This window comes from Erinaceus europaeus, chromosome 13 (genome assembly GCF_950295315.1).
Source record: "Erinaceus europaeus chromosome 13, mEriEur2.1, whole genome shotgun sequence".
NCBI classification, from domain to species: domain Eukaryota; kingdom Metazoa; phylum Chordata; class Mammalia; order Eulipotyphla; family Erinaceidae; genus Erinaceus; species Erinaceus europaeus.
In genome coordinates, this window is record NC_080174.1 from 8866144 (window position 1) to 8877883 (window position 11740).

At 45.3% G+C, this 11740-nt stretch overlaps 1 long non-coding RNA gene across 1 annotated transcript in view; it reads right to left on the bottom strand.

Moving 5' to 3' along the window:
- LOC132542656 (uncharacterized) overlaps window positions 1-7057 on the bottom strand; it is a 17760-nt gene extending 10703 nt beyond the window's left edge. Inside the window, exon 1 of the long non-coding RNA XR_009553620.1 lies at window positions 6819-7057. This is a non-coding gene — a long non-coding RNA (uncharacterized LOC132542656). The remainder of the gene's footprint in view (window positions 1-6818) is intronic.
- Between the last annotated feature and the right edge of the window lie 4683 nt (window positions 7058-11740).

The following is an 11740-nucleotide window of genomic DNA, read 5'->3' on the forward strand; positions in this document are numbered from 1 at the left end:
AACAAAAGGGTATAAATAAATACATAAATATTTAAAAAAAGAAATATTCAGGGAGTCAGGCAGTAGCACAGCAGGTTAAGCGCACATGGTGCAAAGTGCAAGGACCAGCATAAGGATCCCAGTTTGAGCCCCTGGCTCCCCACCTGCAGAGGAGTCGCTTCACAGGCGGTGAAGCAGGTCTGCAGGTGTCTTTCTCTCCCCCTCTCTGTCTTCCCCTCGTCTCTCCATCTCTCTCTGTCCTATCCAACAATGACGATATCAATAACAACAACAATAATAACTACAACAATAAAAAAACAAGGGCAACAAAAGGGAAAAATAACAAATAAATATTTAATAAAAAATAAAGAAATATGCAGAGAGTGGGTGGTGGCACATCTGGTTGAGTACACACGTTACTATGCGCAAGGACCAAGGTTCAAGTCCCTGATCTCCACCTACAAGGAGGAGCTTCATGAATGGTAAGACAGTGCTGCAGATGTCTCTCTCCCTCTCTCCCTATCTATCTCAATTTCTCTGTCTCTATCAAATAAATACTTACTTAATTAAATGCACAACCATATGCAGTTATATGACAAGAGCTACAATCAAAGTCATTTTTCCTGAACTTTTTGACATTTTTTAAAAGATAATTTTTTAAATTAATTAATTTATTTATTCCTTTTTGTTGCCCTTGTTGCTTTATTGTTGTAATTATTATTGTTGTCATTGTTGGATAGGACAGAGAGAAATGGAGAGAGGGGGGAAGACAGACACCTGCAGACCTGCTTCACCACCTTTGAAGTGACTCCCCTACAGGTGGGGAGTCGGGGGCTCGAACCAAGATCCTTACTCTAGTCCTTGTGCTTTGCGCCACGTGCACTTAACCCGCTGCACTACCACTGGACTCCTGACATTTTTTATTTTTTAATTACCACTAGGGTTATTGCTGAAATTTAATGCTTCCACCACTCCTGATGGGTATTTTTCTCCTCTTTCCTTTTCTTTCTTTCTTTCTTTCTTTCTTTCTTTCTTTCTTTCTTTCTTCTTTCTTTCTTTTCTTTCCTTCCTTCCTTCCTTCCTTTCTTCATTCCTTCCTTCCTTTCATTAGATAGGGGAGTTAGAAAGGGAGAGACAAAGAGAGACTCAAGTTTCCGGGCAGCCTCTTAGCATGATGCAGACCAAGGAGTTCCACAAAGACTTAAAATCTCTTTGAGCAGTGGCCCAGGCAGTGGCATGGTAAATGAAACATTAGGCTCTCAAGCATGACGTCTCAAGTTCAGTTCCCTCTATAACATGTGCCAGAGTAACATGTTCTGGTTCCTTCTGTCTTTCTCCTCCTCCTCCTCCTCTCTTCTTCCTCTTTCTCCTCCTCTTCCTCTCCCTCCTTCTCCTCCCCCTTCTTCTCTCTCATAAACATATTATTAATATTTTATTTCACCACTCACATCACCAAAAGTCTGGGGACATAAATTAATTTAAAAAAATAAGCTCTTTGTGAGCAAAGCAGCCAGGCACACCATAATTTTCCATGTGTGAACATGTTCTTATAAGTGAATTTAGTACTAAAGAAAATTAAGGGTGGGGGTAGATAGCATAATGGTTATGCAAAGAGACTCTCATACCTAGGCTCTAAGGCCCAGGTTCAAACCCCCACATCACCATAAGCCAGAGCTGAGCAGTGCTTTGGTAAAAAAAAAAAAAGAAAGAAAAAGGAAAAAAAAAAAAGAAAATTGAAATAACTTAACATTTGGATGCTACCTTTGTATAACTAAATAGCAAATACTTGCAAAACTGATTAGTATCTGAACAGAAACTGGGTGATTTGCACCAGAGAGTTAGCACAATAGTTATGCCACAGACTCGCATGCCTGAGACTCAGAGGCCCCAGGTTCAGTCCCCGGCACCACCATACGCCAGAGCTGAGCAGAGTTCTGTGTTTAAAAACAATGTTAATTCACATATTGAAGAACAAGTCGAATGTGAGTCTGGCAGGAAATGGAACACAAGAAGCCCAGTGTTTCAGAGGAAACCGGAGCTTTCTTTCCCTCTAGGTTCAGTCTATGTTCCTAATTCCCTAAATTTTCCGTTACTTAGACCACAAATTCCTGCCAGGCACAGTGAATCTCAAGTAAGCTCCGATGACGAAGGCAGACTTTGCAACCTTCCTAATGGTCGGTACCGTAATGGCTCAACATGGGGTTTAAAGAAAGCAGTGAGGAGGGAAGGTGATAGATAGTCTCTGACTCACTAGAAGTGGGCAGGACGCTGCGCCCCCACCCCCAACCCCCCAAAAAAGTACAATATAATGGTGTAAGGAACTGTCAGTGGTGCGATGGCCCCTCCACCAGGCCTTGGGTTTACTCTCCAGCACCGCTTAAAATAAACAAACACATCTTTAAAAGGAAAGGATCAAGACTCTTAAAGAAGCATTCGACTGACTAGCAGAGATTTTGAGGCCTTTGTGGCCTCCCCCACCCCACCTCCACCTGCCACTCCCTCCAACTCAGCCCTTCCTTTCTCTTTTCTCCTTGTGTTTGTGAGTCATGATTGAGAACCAGACAGGAAGGGATCCAGAGAAGATGGGACGCCTGGCCCCTTACTAGAGCAGTTGCGGGCACATGCTGAGCTGTAAAGCCCCTCCACGAGCAGGGGTGGGTGGTATCCTTGGATACAGACACAAACACCCAAATGGGTCTCTAGTAATCTTGGTTCAGGACACTGAGTCACACTGTACTGCCTTATGACCTTTGGACTCTGGACACAGGACATTCACCCAGTCTTTGGCAAGCTGACTGTGTAAATAAGAAAGAAAAAAAAAAGGGGAGCTGGGTGGTGGCACACTCTGTTAAGCACGCCTAGTTAGTACGAAACACAAGGATCCGGGTTCGAGGCCCCGGCTCTCCACCCACAGGGGGTAAGCTTCACAAGTGGTGAAACAGCTCTGCAGGTGTCTATTTTTCTCTCCTCTACTTCCCCACTCCCTCTCAGTTTCTCTCTGTGCTATCCAATGAAATGAAAAAAAAAAAAAAATGACCACCAGGTGCAGTGGATTCATAGTGCCAGCACAGAGCCCCAGCGATAACCCTGGAGACAAAAAAAAAAGGGTCTAAGTATCAAGCAATTCAGTTTCTCAGAGAGTGATCCCAGAAATGAATGTGTATCCCTTCATTTCATAGAGATGATTGGGTTTCCTTTACCCAAGGGATCTCTAAGACAGGTCACCCTAAAGATGACTTGGTCCCTGGGAAATGTCCCCTTCCACACAGGGACCACAAAGTTCAAGTCCAGGAACAGAGCTGATCTCTTTCTTTCAGATCGCTCATTTCAAATACCTCCAAGCAGAATTCTCACAAGAGTTTTCAAGAAGGATTTCAGCAGATCTGGAGATAGTTCCAGGTTAGGTGCCATTTTTTTAGTGTCCTTGTATCATTTTGTCCCCAAACATCCATCATCTCAAATCATCGTAATTGTCCTTGCTCAACCATGTGAGAGAGTAAGCATGCTGACTTGTGATATTAAATGCCAAGCGTTGAGTCCAGGAAATTGTCATCAGGGTGATCGAGGTGCCTGTCCTGAGCGCCATGGAGCCCAAAAAAGATAGTTGCTTGGGTAATAAATGGTTAGTGTTCATTTAAGTTTTTCCAGGTTGTCAGTCAAAAGAATACTGCTCAAAAAAGCAGAGTAAATGATCAACTTCTGAGAAATAGTATTTGCAAGAAGCTGAGCTGCCTGGGTGAGGAGAGGACCGCTGAGGCAGCAGACCATGTATGAGGTCGTCCTGGGTCAGAGCCCCAAGGCCACATGACAGCACCATGGCCAGCACCAAGGGGACTCCAGGGATGGTGTGGCCATGCTGTGGTGTTTCTCTTTCTTTTTATTTATTTTTTATTTTGTTTATTATCTTTATTTTTATTGGATCTCAGAGACAACCAGAAATTGAGAGAAAGGGGGAGGCACGGAGGGAGAGAAACAGAGAGACACCTGCAGCCCTGCTTCACTACTTGCAAAGCTTTCCCCCTGCAGGTGGAGACCGGGGACTTGAACCCAGATCCTTTCTCTAAGTGTATGGAATGTTTTAATATATTTTAAAAATTTATTTATTTTCCCTTTTGTTGCCCTTGTTGTTGTAGTTATTGTTGTTGTTATTGATATCATTGTGTGTTTTTTAAACATTTATTTATTTATTCCCTTTTGTTGACTTTATTGTTGATGTCATTGTTGTTGGATGGGACAGAGAGAAATGGAGAGAGGTGGGGAAGACAGAGAAGGGGAGAGAAAGGTAGACACCTACAGACCTGCTTCACCGCCTGTGAAGTGACTCCCCTGCAGGTGGAGAGCCAGAGGCTCAAACAGGGATCCTTACCCCAGCCCTTGCACTTTACACCATCTGCGCTTAACCCGCTGTGCTGCTGCCCGACTCCCTAAGTGTATGGAATTTTAAAAAATTGGGCCACAGCAGACACTCAAACACTAATTCAAAGGGACACATGCACCCCTAGGTTCACAGCTGCATTATTCACAATAACCAAAGAGTGGAAGCAGCTTAAATGCTCATCAACAGATGCCTGGCCAAAGAAGTGATGGGATATCTATATTCTATGGACTACTACTCTGTAATAAAAAAGAAAATACTGTGTCCTTGGGGGCCAAATGGATGTAACTGAAGAAGATTATGCTGAGCGAAATAAGAGATGAAAGACAGCTACCAGATGGCTTCACTTACACGTGGAATCTAGAGATCTAATTTGCACGAACTTGCAACAAAACAGAGCAAGACAAACGGAAGTAAACAAACTATCTCTAAGGGTTGTGAGATCTCTGGTGGTTATTTCTGGGAGCTAGGAGGTTGGGGACACAGGATTTCCGTGGTGGATGTGGTACGGGACGCTACACTGGAATCTTACAGTCTTGTGAACCACTATTCGTCGCAAATGAAAAATGAAAAATAAATTGGGCCAGGGAGGCCCCTTGGCAGGACTGTAGATATACAAGCCTGTGGGCCCATTTCCATTCCCACATTTAAAAAATAAATGGAGAGGGGCCAGGTAGAGGTGCACCTTGTTGAGCACACATGTTACAAAGTGCAAGGACGCAGGTTTGAGCCTCTGGCCCCCACCTGCCAGGGGGAAAGCTTTTCAAGTGGTGAAGCAGTGCTGCAGGTGTCTCTTTGTCCCTCCCTCTCTACCCCCCCCACTTCCTCTCACTTTCTGGCTGTCTCCATCCAATACATAAATAAAGAAAATAAAATTAAAAAAAAAATAAATGAATGGATAAAAGAGAGACTCTTCGGGAGTCGGGCTGTAGCGCAGCGGGTTAAACGCAGGTGGCGCAAAGCACAAGGACCGGCATAAGGATCCTGGTTCGAACCCTGGCTCCCCACCTGCAGGGGAGTCGCTTCACAGGTGGTGAAGCAGGTCTGCAGGTGTCTATCTTTCTCTCCTCCTTTCTGTCTTCCCCTCCTCTCTCCATTTCTCTCTGTCCTATCCAACAACAACAACAACAATAATAACTACAACAATAAAACAACAAGGGCAACAAAAGGGAATAAATAAATAAAATAAATATTTTTTTTAAAAAAAGAGAGACTCTTCAACAAATGGTGTTTGGAAAATTGAGTTGCAACATACAGAAGAATGTAAATGAACTGCTAAATTTCACCACACACAAAAGTAAACTCCAAGTGGATCAATGACTTGGATGTTAGACCAGATATTATCAAATACTCACAGGAAAATATTGGAAGAACTCTTTCCTATCTAAATTTTATAGGCATCTCCAGAAAAAAAATTGTTTATTCATTTTAATGAGAGATACAGAGAGAGAGAGAGAGAGATCAGAGAACTGCTCAAATCTAACTTGTGTTGATACTGGGGATTGACCTTGGGACCTTAGAGCCTCAGATATGAAAAACGTTTCCATAAATGTTATGTTGTCTCCCCTGCACTGGGCCAATGTTTTATTAAGAGATCAAAATAGAGACAGAAAGAGGGAGAGACACCATAGCACTGAAGCTTCTCTGTTTCTGTGTGTCGCTTTCTCTCTCTCTTTCTGTGTGTGTCTCACATGTCATGTGAAACTCTCTCATATACCATAAATAAGTCTGTAGGAGTCTGGAAATCTCTCCCAAAATTCACATTTCATCTGATAGCTCAGTGTTGGAAGAAGACCTGAGTAGAAATATAGATGTAAAGAGAGAGGCAGACTGGGAGTATGGACCGACCAGTCAACGCCCATGTTCAGCGGGGAAGCAATTACAGAAGCCAGACCTTCTACCTTCTGCAACCCACAATGACCCTGGGTCCATGCTCCCAGAGGGATAGAGAATGGGAAAGCTATCATGGGAGGGGGTGGGTTATGGAGATTGGGTGGTGGGAATTGTGTGGAGTTGTACCCCTCCTACCTTATGTTTTTGTTCATTAATCCTTTCTTAAATAAAAAATTTAAAAAAAAAGAAATATAGATGTGAGGAAGAAGTTGGGGTTCCCTCAGGCGTAGGTTTCAGAGACAGTTGGGTGTGTCATTCCCCATCAGTCCCACCCTTCCAACCATCCCTGGACACCCAAGAGGCACCGGCTTGGGACCTGGGCAAAGCCCAGGTGTAAAATCTTTACTATGCATTTCACAAGTGTGCAAGTGAATTTACAGACCCATTAATGCCTGTCGAGTTCTTTGATATCCACAGATGAAAGGTTACCTAAGTGCAGAGTACTTTCCTCTAATGAGGGAGCACACGGGGCCGATCCCATCCTCCCAGAGAGTAGAGTGTGTGACCGAGAGTCCAATTCAGCACCTTGGGGGAGGGGCGGTGAAGACATTAGGTGCCAAGCAACACTGACCGGTAGCTCTCCACAGGTCAGCATTCCGTTTCTAGAGTTATCTTGCCAGCTCACATCCGGTGTGTCTCCTACAGAATACTGACATCTGTCATGATGCCTTTGAGTCTCAGGGCTGGGGCAGGTCAGTCAGCCAGCTGCCTCTTTATTCACTGAACACCGTCTGTCGGGGCCTGGTGGTGGTGCACTTGGCTGAACGCTCATGTAAAACGTGTAAGGACTCAGGTTCAGGCCTCCAGTTCCCACCTGCAGAGGAGAAGCTTCATGAGCGGTGAAGCAGTGCTGCAGACGTTTTTGTCTTCCTCTCTGTTTCCCCCTCCCCCCTCAATTTTTCTGCTGATGGATCCACCAGCAGCCTCCCAACTCGGGGCTGATTCCTTCAACAGAAAACTCAATACCCTACCCTCCTCTCACTTTCAGGGATCATTTTAAAGGCTGGGAAAGAGGCTCAGTGGGAAAAACACTCTCCTTATATGTACAAGGCCCTGGGTTTGAGCTCCTGCCCCACTCCATAAAAACAAGGAGGAGGAAAACAAAGAACAGCATTAGTGGCAGAGCAGTGCTCCAGTCTCCCTTTGGCAAAGGGGGGGGGGGGTTGAGGGAGAGAGGGAGAGATCTTTTAAAGGAAATTCAGTCGAATCATTCATAAACTGGTCTAGTCCGGCAGATCCAAGGATTCAAAGGATTCCAAAGACAGCACAGAACAAGGTTGAAAAGCAGGTAATCGACGGCGTTTACATTTAACGCTATTTCTATGCTTTCCCCATAATTAGGAGCTACTCTCTTCCCTGACCCAGCTTTCTAGTCCTATTTCCAACTCTGACACCACCTCCCCAATACCTTTGGCCCACCTGCATGTTAGCTGTCGGGCTCAGGCAAAAATTAATAAAGTCATGGGTCCCTTGGAATGCACCTAAAATAGACCTACTAGCTTTTTCTAACATTCTGAGTTCCCAAGTCACATCTGTTCTATTCTTGCCTTTAGGCTCCTGGTTATTAAACAATTTGTTCTGCTTTGTATCTTAATGCTTTTCAGCCAATAAGATGCAGATGCTACCATGATGTCAGCCTGACTTCTCTGGACAGACGACCTCACCAATGTTTCCTAGAATCTCACCTCTCCAGATCCCTGCCCCACTAGGGAAAGATAGAAATAGGCTGGGGGCGTAGATCCACCTGCCAAGGCCCATGTCCAGCAGAGAAGCAATTACAGAAGTCACACCTTCCACCTTCTGCACCCCATAAAGATCTTTGGTCCCTACTCCCAGAGGGATAAGAATAGGGAAGGTGTGGTCTGGGAGATAGCGCAGTAGATAAAGCATCAAATTCTAAAGTGTGAGGTCCTGAGTTCAATCCCTGGTAGCACATGTACCAGAGCGAATGTCTAGTGCTTTTTGTCTCCTGCTTTCATTCTTTATGAATAAATAAATAAAACCTTAAAAAAGAAAAAAAAAAAGGGGGGGGTTTTGGGCGGTAGCATAGTGGGTTAAGTGCACTTGGCCCAAAGCGCAAGGATCATCGTAAGGATCCCGTTTCAAGCCCTGTTCAGCTCTGGCTTACGGTGGTGCTGGGGATAAAACTTGGGGCTTTGGAGCCTCAGGCAAGATAGTCTATTTGAATAGCCATTATGTTATCTACCCGCCCCCCCAGACCATTTCTGTTTAATCTTTCTATCTTTCTTCCTTTCTTTCTTTTGCTTTAAAATGTTTTTTAAGTTATTTATTGACAAGACCATAGGATAAGCGGGTACAATGCCACACAATTCCCACCACCAGCTCTCTGTATTCCCTCCCCTCCCCTGACAGCTTTCCTATTCTTTATCCCTCTGGGAGTATGGACCCAAGGTATTGTGGGATGCAGAAGGTGGAAGGTCTGGCTTCTGTAATTACTTCCCTGATCAACATGGGTGTTGACAGGTGGATCCATACTCCCAGCCTGCCTCTCTCTTTCCCTAGTGGGGTAGGGCTCTGGGGAAATGGGGCTCCAGGGCACATTGGTGGAGTCATCTGCCCAGTGAAGTCAGGTTGGCATCATAGCAGCATCTGGAGCCTGGTGGCTACAGAGAGCAGAAAGGAGCAGGTCTCAGCATCCACAGGGTGCCTGCATGCAGCCTCCAGGGTGTCTGAAGCCACTGCCCTCCTGGAGCCAGACTACGTACGAGTGGGCTGCATACTGCAGTCCACACACTCAGCACCCCAAGCAGCAGCAAGCTCCCAGGGTGCTGGGTCACAGTGCTGTGCCGCACATGGCCAAGCAGCAGAAAACAGGGCGAGCTGGAAGCTGAGGCCGGTGGGAGGAAAGGTTTTTGACTATTGAAGTTTCTAGATGACTACTCACTGGTAAGGTTCACTCACCCTTTCTTCCTTCCTTCCTTTCTTTCTTTCTTTCTTTCTTCCTCTCTTTCCTTCTTTTTATATAGGGTGAGCAACACAGAGAGAAATAGAGAAAGGGGAAGAGAGAGAGAGAGAGACAGTGGGGAGAAATACCTGCAATATTGCTCCAATGCTCATGAAGCTTCCCCCTGTCGGTAGGGAGGGGTTGGGGGTTTGAACCCAGTTCCTTGTGTATAGTCATGTGTATGCTCTACCAGGTATGCCATCACCCACCCACCTACCTTTATCTTTTCTTAATATAGTGCCAGAAATTCCTTTTAAAAGCACAGCTCCAGAGCTTTGCATGATAGCACCACTCTGTGGCTCTTTCTAGGGCAACTTTCTAATTTTTGAATTTTCTCTCAAAGAGAGAGAGAAATACAGAGAGAGGAGAGACATCACAGCACTGCTCCACCACCCCTGGAGCTCCCCCCGAAATTCCATGGTGCTCCCATGTGGTGCTGGGACTTGAGGTTAGCACCTCACATGTGATAAGACACACATCCCACCAGCCCTTAGCCTTCTAAGTTGAATGGCTCATTCTCTGATTTCCTCTTCCATCGGAAGTCCAGCAGGGGGCAGTGCTGAGAAGGGCGACCCGTGCTGAGAGGTTCTCCACACTAAGCCTGTGCCTTTGCTCAGCCATCTGAAAAAGCCCTGGATTTAATGCCAAGGTAATTATAGGGGTTCCCAGTAGGTGAGACGTTTCTCATCCCCTGCAGACCACAGATGTTCATTAAGAATGTGTCAAGGGAGTCGGCGGTAGCGCAGCAGGTTAAGCGCACGTGGCGCAAAGTGCAAGGACCCACAGAGGATCCCGGTTCCAGCCCCCGGCTCCCCACCTGCAGGGGAGTCACTTCTCAGGCGGTGAAGCAGGTGTTCAGGTGTCTGTCTTTCTCTTCCCTTCTCTGTTTTCCCCTCCTCTTTCCATTTCTCTCTGTCCTATCCAACAACAATGACATCATCAACAACAATAATAACTACAACAACAATAAAAACAACAAGGGCAACAAAAAGTAAATAAATAAATATTAAAGAAAAAAGAATGTGTCAAGCCCCAGGGAGAAGAAAAGCAACTGGTGGTGTTCCTTTATAAGATACAGTTATAAGTAAATAGCATAAAAGGACATAAATTATGGTGAGGTCTTGTATACTATAGCAAATCCAAACCACGGGATTTTCAAAGTTAACCCAATTGCCAAATGATTTGGTTATAGCTATAACTATCTACTGCTTACTTCAACCCTAAGACAGCAGGAACCCTCCCCTTTCTCTATAAAGCCCATATTTCTCCCAGTCCTGAAACCTCCAGTGGAGGCTCACTTTCCTGCGTGCTTCTCCCAATTCACACCACCTGGTACTGCACCTGCTGGTCCCAACCCAGTCAAGGCAAGCAGCACCACCTCGGCAAGTTTCACTTCAGACTGCATCTAGAGACGTCAGGTGTGGAATGTCAACCCACCAGCTTCATGACTCTGGTGAGACCTTTCCTAGCTCATACGACTCCTTAAATTCATTTTGGGTGGTACACGTCTTAGCAAACCTCAAAACCTAGATATAGACCGGGGTCCATGAGATGGGGCATAGGTACATATATTCGGGAGTTGGGGAAAAACATCTACCTTAAAGCGGAAGTGCGCAGTAGTTTGCAGTGAGTTAATAAATGTAGCAAGCAAGCAGAAAGACATAAAAAGACAGCATAAAGTAACTAATGAAATAGTTTCTACTTAGACCTAGATGCCCTCTTCACCTACCTCCTATTACACATCCCTCAGTCACTCCAAAGCTAACTTTGTCAGTCAAAGTGAGGACTACAAAAGCTGAATAAGGGCAAGAGACTGGCACACTTTAATGACGACTCTTTGGTGACTCAGGTCACCCCATCTCCTGGAGCCCTAGTCAGAGAGTCCTGGGATTCCCACACAGACATGATGGGCCCAGATCTCCAACAGATCCCTTTCTCCACTGTCACTGGTCATCTCCATCAGGAGCAACATAATGGACCCCTCTGTGGGCCCCTATCGGACCTGGCCCTCAATGTGGATCAATAATGGTAGGGACTGTTCCATTCTCTGAAGGGAGGTTGGATAGCATACTCTATCATCTGAGGAAGATGGGTGCAGAAATTGGTGCAGCCTGGAATGTTCCTAGCCCTGACCACAGAATGTGAGCTGGGACCTACAGGGATGTCACACAGGCTCCTGACTATGGGCCGCAGATCATATCGATGGGCTTTACAGTTAACAATATTTATATATTTTCCCCATATTTGGGAGCTACTCTCTTGTCTGATCTGGCTTTCTGGTCCTTTTTTTCCAACTGTGATACCATTCAACACTCCAGACAATAGCTTAGGTCACCTGCATTTTGGATGTCAGATGCAGGCAAAAACTGGTTGGGTCATGGGCCCCTTGGAATATACCTAAAATAGACCTACTAGCTTTTTCCAAAGTGGAGACCACAAATCTTCCCCTGCAATATTCCAGCCTTTAGGTTCATAATTAGTCAACAATTTGTTCTGCTTTATCTCTTAACTCTTTTTCAGCCACCAGG